This window comes from Oncorhynchus masou, chromosome 12, assembly GCF_036934945.1.
Source record: "Oncorhynchus masou masou isolate Uvic2021 chromosome 12, UVic_Omas_1.1, whole genome shotgun sequence".
Classification (NCBI taxonomy): domain Eukaryota; kingdom Metazoa; phylum Chordata; class Actinopteri; order Salmoniformes; family Salmonidae; genus Oncorhynchus; species Oncorhynchus masou.
Window position 1 is genome coordinate 63,703,998 of NC_088223.1, and position 13,285 is coordinate 63,717,282.

General features: G+C 43.5%; 1 pseudogene; it reads left to right on the top strand.

Annotated features, from left to right (window-relative positions):
- The first annotated feature begins 6,327 nt into the window (after positions 1 to 6,327).
- Positions 6,328 to 7,559, top strand: LOC135549194 (uncharacterized; annotated as a pseudogene).
- Positions 7,560 to 13,285: the final 5,726 nt, after the last annotated feature.

Genomic DNA, 13,285 nt, shown 5'->3' on the forward strand with positions numbered 1-13,285 from the left:
CTCACTGTTAAGGAATTCCATGACCAGAGGTGAGTGTGGCTGGGAGTGGGAATTCTATAGTAAACTGTAGTATCCCTCAATCATGTGTAGTACTTACTATTGAATGTTGTAATATACTATAGAATACTATAGTAAATGCTACAGTATTATCCACAAAAAAACACTGTTGTAAATACTACGGTAATGTTCGCAGAAACACTACAGTCTGCAAAAGCACTAGACTTTTTTAACTATAGTAAAAACTAAAGTATTTAATTTGCATGTACCCTGCCCATTCCCCTCTCCATTACCCAATATATGCCACCCATAAGTCAGAAACCTACATGCCAAGTATATGTCGTATATTGTGTTCACTAAAGGTTATAGAAAAGAGCAAAAGCTCTGAACTATCCTTTCAGACCTCAGTCCTACCTACAGGTTAAAGCAAATTTGCTCTTTTAGTATACCCCAGTAGGTTTCCTGAAGGAAAAAGCCTCCACTTCTATGTCAAAGATAATAAAACCAAAACACTATAGTAAATACTACAGTAATGTCCGCAAAAACACTACAGTAAATACTACAGTATACTACCGTTTGCACAAACACCACAGTAAATACTACAGTATACTAAAATCTGCAAAAACACTACATTAATTACTATATCCAATCAATCGCATTTTATTGGTCACATGCACATGGTTAGCAGATGTAAATGCGAGTGTAGCGAAACGCTTGTGCTTCTAGTTCTGACAGTGCAGTAATATCTAACAAGTAATCTAACAATTCCACAACAACTACCTAATATACACAATTCTAAATACCAGCAGGATACCACCCTGCATAACACAGCTGGTTTGCTTCTGAAGCTAAGCAGGGTTGGTCCTGGTCAGTCTCATGATGGGAGACCAGATACTGCTGGATGTGGTGTTGGAGGCCCTCTTTCCTCTGTTCTAAATATTATCTCAATACTGCAGTGCACTGATTAGGAACACTGCCCTGTGTAGGGTGCTTTCTTTTGGATGTGATGTTGAATGGGTGTCCTGGCTCTCTGAGGTCATTAAAGATCCCATGGCACTTATCGTAAGAGGAGGGGTGTTAACCCTGGTGTCCTGGCTAAATTCCCAATCTTCCCTCAAACCATCATTGTTACCTAAGAATCCCCAGTTTACAATTGGCTCATTCATCCCCCTCCTCTCCCCTGTAACTATTCCCCAGGTTGTTGCTGTTAATGAGAATGTGTTCTCAGTCAACTTACCTGCTAAAATAATGGATAAATAAATAAAATAAAGGAATGGAATAAGAATATGTACAAATGGATGTGTGATGACTGAGTGTCACAGGCAAGATGCAGTAGATGATATAAAATACAGTATATACATATGACTAATGTAAGATATGTAAATGTTATTAAAGTGGCATTATTTAAAGTGATTAGGGATCCATTTATTAAAGTATTAAAATTATTTGAGTCTGTATGTTGGCAGCAGCCTCTGTGTCAGTGATGGCTGTTTAACAGTCTGATGTCCTTGAGATAAGAAGCTGTATTTCAGTCTCTCTGTCCCAGCTTTGATGCACCTGTACTGACCTCGCCTTCTGGATGGTAGCGGGGTGAACAAGGTAGGGGCTCGGGTGGTTGTTGTCCTTGATTATCTTTTTGGCCTTCCTGTGACATCGGGTGCTGTAAGTGTCCTGAAGGGCAGGTAGTTTGCCCCCGGTGATGCGTTGTGCAGACCACGCTACCCTCTGGAGAGCCTTGCGGTTGGGGCCAGTGCAGTAGCCGTACCAGGCGGTGATACAACCCGACAGGATGCTCTCTATTGTGCATTTGTAAAAGTTTGTGAGGGTTTTAGGTGACAAGGCAAATTTCTTCAGCCACCTGAGGTTGAAGAGGCGCTGTTGCGTCTTCTTCACCACACTGTCTGTGTGGGTGGACCATTTCAGTTTGTCCGTGGATAGGGGACTGCTACCTCTGCTGTTTCCTGAAGTCCACGATCATCTCTTTTGTTTAGTTGACATTGAGTAAGAGGTTGTTTTCCTAATACCACACTCCAAGTGCCTTCACCTCCTCCCTGTAGGCTGTCTCGTCATTGTTGGTAATCAAGCCCACTACTGTTGTGTCGTCTGTAAACTTGATGATTTAGTTGAAGGCGTGCATGGCCACGCAGTCATGGGTGAACAGGGTACAGGAGGGGGCTGAAAACGCACCTTTGTGGGGCCCCAGTGTTGAGGATCAACGAAGTGGAGATGTTGTTTCCTACCTTCACCACCTGGGGGCGGTCCATCAGAAAGTCCCGGACCCAGTTGCACAGGGCGGGGTTGAGACCCAGGGCCTCAAGCTTAATGATGAGCTTGGAGGGTACCATCTAATAGTATATACTACAGTTGAATTTTACTATGGTATTTATTCTATAGTTAAGTGTAAATACTACAGTATACTACAGTCAATACCACAGTTCATACTGTAGTCCCGAAAAAACACTACAGTGAATACCACAATAAAGTCTACAAAGCAATACAGTGAGTACTGTATTGTTTGTGTGGGATGTGGGTATGTGAGTGTCTAAACATAACATCCTGTACTGGTTGTTAGACAGCTATGCACATTGTTTATCTGGCTTACAGTAAAGACTGAGCAGACTGAGTAAAGACTGAGCACAACCATTACATGGTTAATTCGGTGTGATATGTGTTCTGATATTGGCCTCTAGCGGTTTCATTGAATATCCCTAGGACTCTCGGCTACAATGGCATCATATTTCCAGCAGGTGGGGATACTGTGCTTTGTGGTAGCAGAGAGAACAGTCTATGACTAGGGTGGCTCGAGTCTTTGGCAATTTTTAGGGCCTTCCTCTGACACCGTCTGGTATAGAGGTCCTGGATGGCAGGAAGCTTGGCCCCAGTGATGTACTGGGCTGTACGCACTACCCTCTGTTTCCATACAAGGCGGTGATGCAAACGGTCAGGATGCTCTCGATGGTGCCGCTGTAGAACTTTTTCATGATCTTTGGACCCACAACAAATATTTTCTGAAGGGGAGCACACTACAGAAAATCCCAGAGAGAACCTGTACTAAACAACCAACAGCAAGACAAAACTATTTTGTCAGCAGTCTTCAAACATGACATTCCAGGCTTTGAGAAACAAAGAGGATTCTCTTGGTCTGAAGTGTTACATCTCGCTTATCTCAATATCTCAAGTGCTGCTCGTGGCAACATCATTTCATTGAGTCTACCTTTAATACAGTATAACTCAAGTAAAGGTGAAAGTCACTCAGTAAAATAATACACGAGTAAAAGTATAAAATATTTGGTTTTAAATATACGGAAGTATCAAACATAAATGCTATAAAATACTTTCAAATTCTTTATATTAAGAAAACCAGATGGCACAATTTTCTTGTTTTTCAAATTTACAGATAGCCAGGGGCACACCTCCAACCACTCCAACCACGTGTTCTCCTGAATTGGAAAATGTTCCTGTCCCGCTAAGCATTCGACATTTCGCCACTACATTTGTGTGTCAGGGAAATGTAAAAAAGTTAATACTGGGTGTAAATAGTTAATATTTTCTTTAGGAATGTAGTGGAGTAAAAGTTGTCAAAAATATAAATAGTAAGGTACCGGTTCCGGGTTGGAGCGAGTGGTCGCATCTACACTTCGGTCCGCAGGTAGTATAACTTTTCATTACATTTTCATTATAGTACAACGGTTTGATTTGTCTAATCTTAGCAATTTCTTCTTAGCTAGCTACATAGCCGTCTTTGCATCAAAGATAATTGCGTAATTATCGTATTTCGTCGTCCTAACGTAGTCTACACTGCTATCTGCCCAGCAGCTAGCTAACGTCCACTAGCACTGTAGAAACTATTACACTCAACTGAACGACTCGATTAGTGTAGTGTTAGCTAGCTACATAGTTGTCTTTGCTGTCTTCGTATCCAAGATAATTGTGTAGTTTAGAGTGTGTAGACTTAGAGTGATTATCTTAATTTACCGAGGTTAGCTAGCCAGCTATTTGTCGTCCTTAACGTAGGAGATACTGCGAGCTAGCTAGCCAACAGCTAGCCAACGTCTACCGAATTGAACCTAGCAACCCGGCCAACATTCCGCTTCGCTCCACAGGTAGTATCACATTTTCATTTCACTTCATTACAGTACAACTGTTTGATTTGTTTGATCGTAGCTAGCTAGCTACATAGCCGTCTTTGTATCTAAGACAATTGTGTAGTCTAGAGCGATTTTCTAGGTTAGCTAGCCAGCTATTGTCGTTCTTTTAATGTAACGTTACGTAATCAACACTGCTAGCTAGCCAGCTAGCCCCCGAATAGCAGCACTGTAGAAACTATTACACTCGACGGAACGACTTGATTAGTGTAGTGTCAACAACGCAGCCACTCCCAGCTAGCCTACTCCAGCAGTACTGCATCATTTCAATAATTTTAGTCAATAAGATTCTTGCTACGTAAGCTTAACTTTCTGAACATTAGAGACGTGTAGTCCACTTGTCATTCCAATCTCCTTTGCATTAGCGTAGCCTCTTCTGTAGCCTGTCAACTATGTGTCTATCTATCCCTGTTCTCTCCTCTCTGCACAGACCATACAAACGATCCACACCGCGTGGCCGCGGCCACCCTAATCTGGTGGTCCCAGCGCGCACGACCCACGTGGAGTTCCAGGTCTCCGGTAGCCTCTGGAACTGCCGATCAGCGGCCAACAAGGCAGAGTTCATCTCAGCCTATGCCTCCCTCCAGTCCCTCGACTTCTTGGCACTGACGGAAACATGGATCACCACAGATAACACTGCTACTCCTACTGCCCTCTCTTTGTCCGCCCACGTGTTCTCGCACACCCCGAGAGCTTCTGGTCAGCGGGGTGGTGGCACCGGGATCCTCATCTCTCCCAAGTGGTCATTCTCTCTTTCTCCCCTTACCCATCTGTCTATCGCCTCCTTTGAATTCCATGCTGTCACAGTTACCAGCCCTTTCAAGCTTAACATCCTTATCATTTATCGCCCTCCAGGTTCCCTCGGAGAGTTCATCAATGAGCTTGATGCCTTGATAAGCTCCTTTCCTGAGGACGGCTCACCTCTCACAGTCCTGGGCGACTTTAACCTCCCCACGTCTACCTTTGACTCATTCCTCTCTGCCTCCTTCTTTCCACTCCTCTCCTCTTTTGACCTCACCCTCTCACCTTCCCCCCTACTCACAAGGCAGGCAATACGCTCGACCTCATCTTTACTAGATGCTGTTCTTCCACTAACCTCATTGCAACTCCCCTCCAAGTCTCCGACCACTACCTTGTATCCTTTTCCCTCTCGCTCTCATCCAACACTTCCCACACTGCCCCTACTCGGATGGTATCGCGCCGTCCCAACCTTCGCTCTCTCTCCCCCGCTACTCTCTCCTCTTCCATCCTATCATCTCTTCCCTCTGCTCATACCTTCTCCAACCTATCTCCTGATTCTGCCTCCTCAACCCCTATCCTCCAGGCCGGCTCGGTCCTCCCCTCCCGCTCCGTGGCTCGACGACTCATTGCGAGCTCACAGAACAGTGCTCCGGGCAGCCGAGCGGAAATGGAGGAAAACTCGCCTCCCTGCGGACCTGGCATCCTTTCACTCCCTCCTCTCTACATTTTCCTCCTCTGTCTCTGCTGCTAAAGCCACTTTCTACCACTCTAAATTCCAAGCATCTGCCTCTAACCCTAGGAAGCTCTTTGCCACCTTCTCCTCCCTCCTGAATCCTCCTCCCCCTCCCCCCCCCTCCTCCCTCTCTGCAGATGACTTCGTCAACCATTTTGAAAAGAAGGTCGACGACATCCGATCCTCGTTTGCTAAGTCAAACGACACCGCTGGTTCTGCTCACACTGCCCTACCCTGTGCTCTGACCTCTTTCTCCCTCTCTCTCCAGATGAAATCTCGCTTCTTGTGACGGCCGGCCGCCCAACAACCTGCCCGCTTGACCCTATCCCCTCCTCTCTTCTCCAGACCATTTCCGGAGACCTTCTCCCTTACCTCACCTCGCTCATCAACTCATCCCTGACCGCTGGCTACGTCCCTTCCGTCTTCAAGAGAGCGAGAGTTGCACCCCTTCTGAAAAAACCTACACTCGATCCCTCCGATGTCAACAACTACAGACCAGTATCCCTTCTTTCTTTTCTCTCCAAAACTCTTGAACGTGCCGTCCTTGGCCAGCTCTCCCGCTATCTCTCTCAGAATGACCTTCTTGATCCAAATCAGTCAGGTTTCAAGACTAGTCATTCAACTGAGACTGCTCTTCTCTGTATCACGGAGGCGCTCCGCACTGCTAAAGCTAACTCTCTCTCCTCTGCTCTCATCCTTCTAGACCTATCGGCTGCCTTCGATACTGTGAACCATCAGATCCTCCTCTCCACCCTCTCCGAGTTGGGCATCTCCGGTGCGGCCCACGCTTGGATTGCGTCCTACCTGACAGGTCGCTCCTACCAGGTGGCGTGGCTCCTACCAGGTGACGCGCTCTCACCACTGGTGTCCCCCAGGGCTCTGTTCTAGGCCCTCTCCTATTCTCGCTATACACCAAGTCACTTGGCTCTGTCATAACCTCACATGGTCTCTCCTATCATTGCTATGCAGACGACACACAATTAATCTTCTCCTTTCCCCCTTCTGATGACCAGGTGGCGAATCGCATCTCTGCATGTCTGGCAGACATATCAGTGTGGATGACGGATCACCACCTCAAGCTGAACCTTGGCAAGACGGAGCTGCTCTTCCTCCCGGGAAGGACTGCCCGTTCCATGATCTCGCCATCACGGTTGACAACTCCATTGTGTCCTCCTCCCAGAGCGCTAAGAACCTTGGCGTGATCCTGGACAACACCCTGTCGTTCTCAACCAACATCATGGCGGTGGCCCGTTCCTGTAGGTTCATGCTCTACAACATCCGCAGAGTACGACCCTGCCTCACACAGGAAGCGGCGCAGGTCCTAATCCAGGCACTTGTCATCTCCCGTCTGGATTACTGCAACTCGCTGTTGGCTGGGCTCCCTGCCTGTGCCATTAAACCCCTACAACTCATCCAGAACGCCGCAGCCCGTCTGGTGTTCAACCTTCCCAAGTTCTCTCACGTCACCCCGCTCCTCCGCTCTCTCCACTGGCTTCCAGTTGAAGCTCGCATCCGCTACAAGACCATGGTGCTTGCCTACGGAGCTGTGAGGGGAACGGCACCGCAGTACCTCCAGGCTCTGATCAGGCCCTACACCCAAACAAGGGCACTGCGTTCATCCACCTCTGGCCTGCTCGCCTCCCTACCACTGAGGAAGTACAGTTCCCGCTCAGCCCAGTCAAAACTGTTCGCTGCTCTGGCCCCCCAATGGTGGAACAAACTCCCTCACGACGCCAGGACAGTGGAGTCAATCACCACCTTCCGGAGACACCTGAAACCCCACCTCTTCAAGGAATACCTAGGATAGGATAAGTAATCCTTCTCACCCCCCCCCCCCTTAAATGATTTAGATGCACTATTGTAAAGTGGCTGTTCCACTGGATGTCAGAAGGTGAATTCACCAATTTGTAAGTCGCTCTGGATAAGAGCGTCTGCTAAATGACTTAAATGTAAATGTAAATGTAATGTACAGATACCCCCCAAAATACACCACTGGACCCCCTTAGTATAACTTCTTTCAAAAATTCCTTCTGCAAAATCCAGCAGCATATTGTGTTGGGTAAAAGGTGACATTCTAATTCCAATATGGTCTGCAGATTCCCTAGCAAAGAGAAGAGGCTGCCACACACTGCTGACAAAAATGTCTAGTTTCATATTTGCTACCAGAACAAAGACATTGCATGTGATACTGACTGCATTTCCTATTCACCACTACGACCTCCAATCTAACCCTATAGTGGAACCAGCTCTACTCGTCAGCTTGTTTATTCTATTAGCATCACATTTGTGGATGTTTCCAGCCCACAGCAGCATAGAAAATTGAGAGAGAGAAGCAGTGGAAGAAGAGGGAAAAAAGCAAGAATGTTATAAGATAACCATACAGTACATTTACCTGTGTAGGAGATAGTGGGGTATGACATTTTGTTACATTCAGCGTCATTAGGTCAAGGGAAATATAGTATTCTTTCTGACAAAGATATCTACACATATTTCAGGATGTTGTGTATCTCTGGAAATAATCAGAATTCATGTAAACATAACAGTTTTGAAAACATAGCTTGTCTAAAAAAAGTGATCTCTTGACTCAACTTATCCCGGGTATGGGGTCAGTTGAGCATAGGGACAGGGGAAGTTGAGCCCCCTTGGGGTAAGTGGGTGTTAGTGTCCTGTGACGGTGGGTTTAATTCATGAATTGACGGTGTGGTATAATGTATATCTTAAATGTATGCCTACAATATCACTTACCCTTCCATTTCTTGACCAGTTGTCTGGGACAGGGATGTTGTTTAGATGTGCCAATTCGTTGGCAAGTTCTCTGCATTTGAGACTCCACGAGATTCTTGATATGGTTAGCAAGCTCAGACTCCATGTCATCAGATAAGAACCTATGTGCCTCTGCTACTCCATCTCAGTCTCTCTTTCACACAGTTATATGTTTATTTAGTTTTTTGTCAAAGTAACTCTTCACTGTCATTCAGTCTATTTTTCATCCCTTGCTGCTGTTCTTCCCTTTAATCACTTCCTTGGCTGCTCTCTCGAGAACATCAAGGGGGGCTAGACCCCTGCTTGTTTTCCGTTTCTATATACGGACACAGTCTGCTCTATCTAGAGTTCCTATGCATGACATAGTACACAAATACTATACATATTATACATAAAACTGACTAAATGTAATCATCATTTGTATGGGGTATGGTGGCCATGGGCTCAACTTACCTCAAGGCAAACATTTTGACTATATTAGCCCACACAGCTACAAGGATGCACTTTCATGCTAGGTTTAGGACCTCATATTGTAGCTTATAGAGACCCCAACTGATGTGGAAAACTATCTTAGCACAATCTACTTTGGTTTAGATACAAGCATCATGCAACCTATAAACAATACATTTATTTTACTTTGTGAAAATCTGTTTTTGGACCTAATTTGTCACTTTTTTCAAGTGGTTTCTTCCTTCACAGGACTCCATGAAATTATGACCTCTTGCTAAGTATTTGGTCACATGATTCATTTTGTGTATGATTTCCTAGAAACAAGTCGTGGCTCAATGAACCCTTTGGCTCAACCATTCCCCACTCTCCCCTACAGATTCCCAGCAGATGTGGCAAAATTGGCTACATTATGGACTTATTTTCAGATGGTCAAATTCTTGAGTTATGTTAAATTCTTATTCTCATGTGTTTGAGTTTCTATGACAACTAAGTATCACAAACACTTTGTTATTCACAATGGGCTCACGGAAACAGCTGACTCCCCTAATGCCTAATGCCATTTCATCACCCCTGACCCAGTCGCAACACCACCCATTTTAATAGCCATAGGCGCGACTGGAGGATCCATAATGAGGGGAGACTGTTGCACTGTCATTAATGAGCTCCACTGTGGGATTCAGCAAACACCTATTAACAGTGTCTGATTGTAATTAGTCCTTTGGGAGCCAGAGATTCACCAGGTAATTTGTGTTTATCCGATGGCTATGTTCACACTAATGAGATGAGGCCATAATGATGTCTCCTGGTATTTGAGGCCCAACGGTCACTAGACTGCTTGCTGTTTGGCCTTTGGGCATTAGGTTTTTCTGTATAATCTACTAAGGTGACATAGTTTAGACAATAGTTCAAACTTAGATTTTTGCTCAGTCAGTATTATATGTTTTCATAATGAATCCTACTCCTATTTCCGACAATAATAGGCCTACATAAAGTTGCATTATGTAAACTGACTTGCATTTCCTGTTTTCATTTTTTGTCTGTAGGTTTCTGTGTGACACGATTGTCTGTGTCCTCATTAGTATGCTGTATAACCCTGCAGAAGTGTCCAGTGGATATCCAGGCTGACAGAGGGCGAGAAAGGGGTATGTGCAGGGGAACAATGAGAGAGGGGGAGAGGGACAGGCCAAACTGAACAGTCCGTCCAGAGGGGCCAATCTATTCCCTGTCCCAAGCCTTGGAGGGTCATCACAGGGTGCATCACTTCACCTCCTCTAATTCAATTATCTCTGGGTCATCGTCAACACCTCTGAGGCCAAAGGGACTGCTCACTTCCTGCAAAACCACACACACCACCTCCTTCACACATATATACACACACACTCACACTGAACACATCAACCATAGTGCCTAAATTGGTACAGTGCAGTCAATTTATGAAGTAAAACTTTAGTTTGTTAGTCTAATTGACTGGACATTGAGTGAGTCTCTGCACAGTGCCATCACTACTGACTGTATGGAGGGGATAAATTAGAATTTTTACTGGGTTCCAACACATAACTAAAAAAAAACCATTTCAAACAATTAAAATACCTGACTGGTCATTTAACATTCAGTAAATGCTCTCTGGGAACAGAATCTGTCCAGTCATACGGTCGATCACATTAGATGTTCTCTTATTGTTTTCTTGAAGGTAGATTTACTTTTGAGGTGGTAAAGAATTCCATTCAGTGATTGCTCTGTATAAAACTGTAGATTTGAGGAGATTTGTCCTTGGCCTGTGGGATGTCAAATGCCCAGAATTTGCCTGTTTGGTTTAATGGTTATGTTTTCTGCTCGTATACACTTATTGGTCTGAAAAATACTGTGCTTCCTTGAAAAATATAGCATTTCTAAAGAAAACCCAAAGACTGGATTGTAAAATGTTTTCAACAGGAAGCCATGAGAGATTATGATGCATTTGGCTGACATTCATAGAAGAATGAAGAGCCAATCTGGCAGCCCTGTTTTGAGTGAGTTGGAGCTTTTTGTATATTGTTTTGCTGCAGATTACCATATGACTGGACAGTACTCTAGGTCTCATAGAACCAAAGATTGAATTACCTGATTCAGAGTGTTAGATGTTACATACTCAGAATATTTTCTTGAGGCTGTGTCCCTATAGAGGCCTCATTAACCCCCTGGTATTACATGGTGTGATTAGTGGCTTTGTGACTGTGATTGGGGTATTCATTAGTCAGACATGGCCTCTCTACTGTAGAAAAAAGTTGCAACACTGACAAACAAACAAACATGTGTGATGAAACAGCAGAGTCACTCTTACACACCAATATGCCTACACAGAGTTAGGGACAATTCCAATATAACCAATCAAGTAAACTGAAATTCAAATTTCTGTTGGCACTAATATCACTCCATAATCTTTCCTTTATTAAATTAAAATCTCTTCCTGAATTGAGTGAGCTTAATTTGAAATGACCCCTACCCTGCTTCGAACAACAAGAATATTAAGGAACACACAGAGCTGCATACACAGACATTTCTGGTATGTATTTGACATACTGTACAAACACAGACATTTCTGGTATGTATTTGACGTACTGTACACACACAGACATTTCTGATATGTATTTGACATACTGTACACACACAGACATTTCTGGTATGTATTTGACATACTGTACAAACACAGACATTTCTGGTATGTATTTGATGTACTGTACACACACAGACATTTCTGATATGTATTTGACATACTGTACACACACAGACACTTCTGGTATGTATTTGACATACTGTACACACACAGACATTTCTGATATGTATTTGACATACTGTACACACACAGACACTTCTGGTATGTATTTGACATACTGTACACACACAGACATTTCTGATATGTATTTGACATACTGTACACACACAGACACTTCTGGTATGTATTTGACATACTGTACACACACAGACACTTCTGGTATGTATTTGACATACTGTACATACACTGACATTTCTGGTATGTATTTGACATACTGTACACACACAGACATTTCCGATATGTATTTGACATATTGTACACACACAGACATTTCTGGTATGTATTTGACATACTGTACACACACAGACATTTCTGATATGTATTTGACATATTGTACACACACAGACATTTCTGATATGTATTTGACATATTGTACACACACAGACATTTCTGGTATGTATTTGACATACTGTACACACACAGACATTTCTGATATGTATTTGACATATTGTACACACACAGACATTTCTGATATGTATTTGACGTACTGTACACACACAGACATTTCTGATATGTATTTGACATACTGTACACACACAGACACGTCTGGTATGTATTTGACATACTGTACACACACAGACATTTCTGATATGTATTTGACATATTGTACACACACAGACATTTCTGATATGTATTTGACATATTGTACACACACAGACATTTCTGATATGTATTTGACATATTGTACACACACAGACATTTCTGGTATGTATTTGATGTACTGTACACACACAGACATTTCTGATATGTATTTGACATATTGTACACACACAGACATTTCTGATATGTATTTGACATATTGTACACACACAGACATTTCTGATATGTATTTGACATATTGTACACACACAGACATTTCTGATATATATTTGACATACTGTACACACACAGACATTTCTGATATATATTTGACATACTGTACACACACAGAGACATTTCTGATATGTATTTGACATACTGTACACACACAGACATTTCTGATATGTATTTGACATACTGTACACACACAGACATTTCTGATATGTATTTGACATACTGTACACACACAGATATTTCTGATATGTATTTGTAAATCGAGACACAATAATGGGGTTTCAGTTATTAAATCTGGGATCCGCAGTTTCTACATACATTTTTGGACTTGAATGATATACAAGCTCCATGAGCTCCACCAGAAGCCAAAATATAAGCTTGTTTTACTCCAATGTTTAAACACTGTAAACACTGTAAATGTAAACAAACACTGTCCCAGTGAGCCCTGTCTCACTCAGACGTCCGTGGACATTGAACATACAGGGCATTTGGGAAGTATTCAGACACCTTCCCTTTTCCACATTCCTTTATGTTACAGCCTTATTCTAAAATGGATCAAATAAAACATGTTCCTCATCGATTTCCACACAATAGCCCATAATGACAAAGCTGTCACGGCTCCTCCCGAATGTCGTCGTCACCGGCCTACAAGCTGCCACTGATTTTTTTCCTCCCCCCTCCTTGTCTGTTTATTGGTTACACCTGTTGTTAATTTGGTTATTAGTTGGGCTTTATTAGCCAGCCGGCCCGCCTGCTCTTTGTGCGGGATTGTTCTATGTGTACTTGTCGTGCACACATGTATGTCACGGCTGTTTCGTGTAGGTGAGCTGT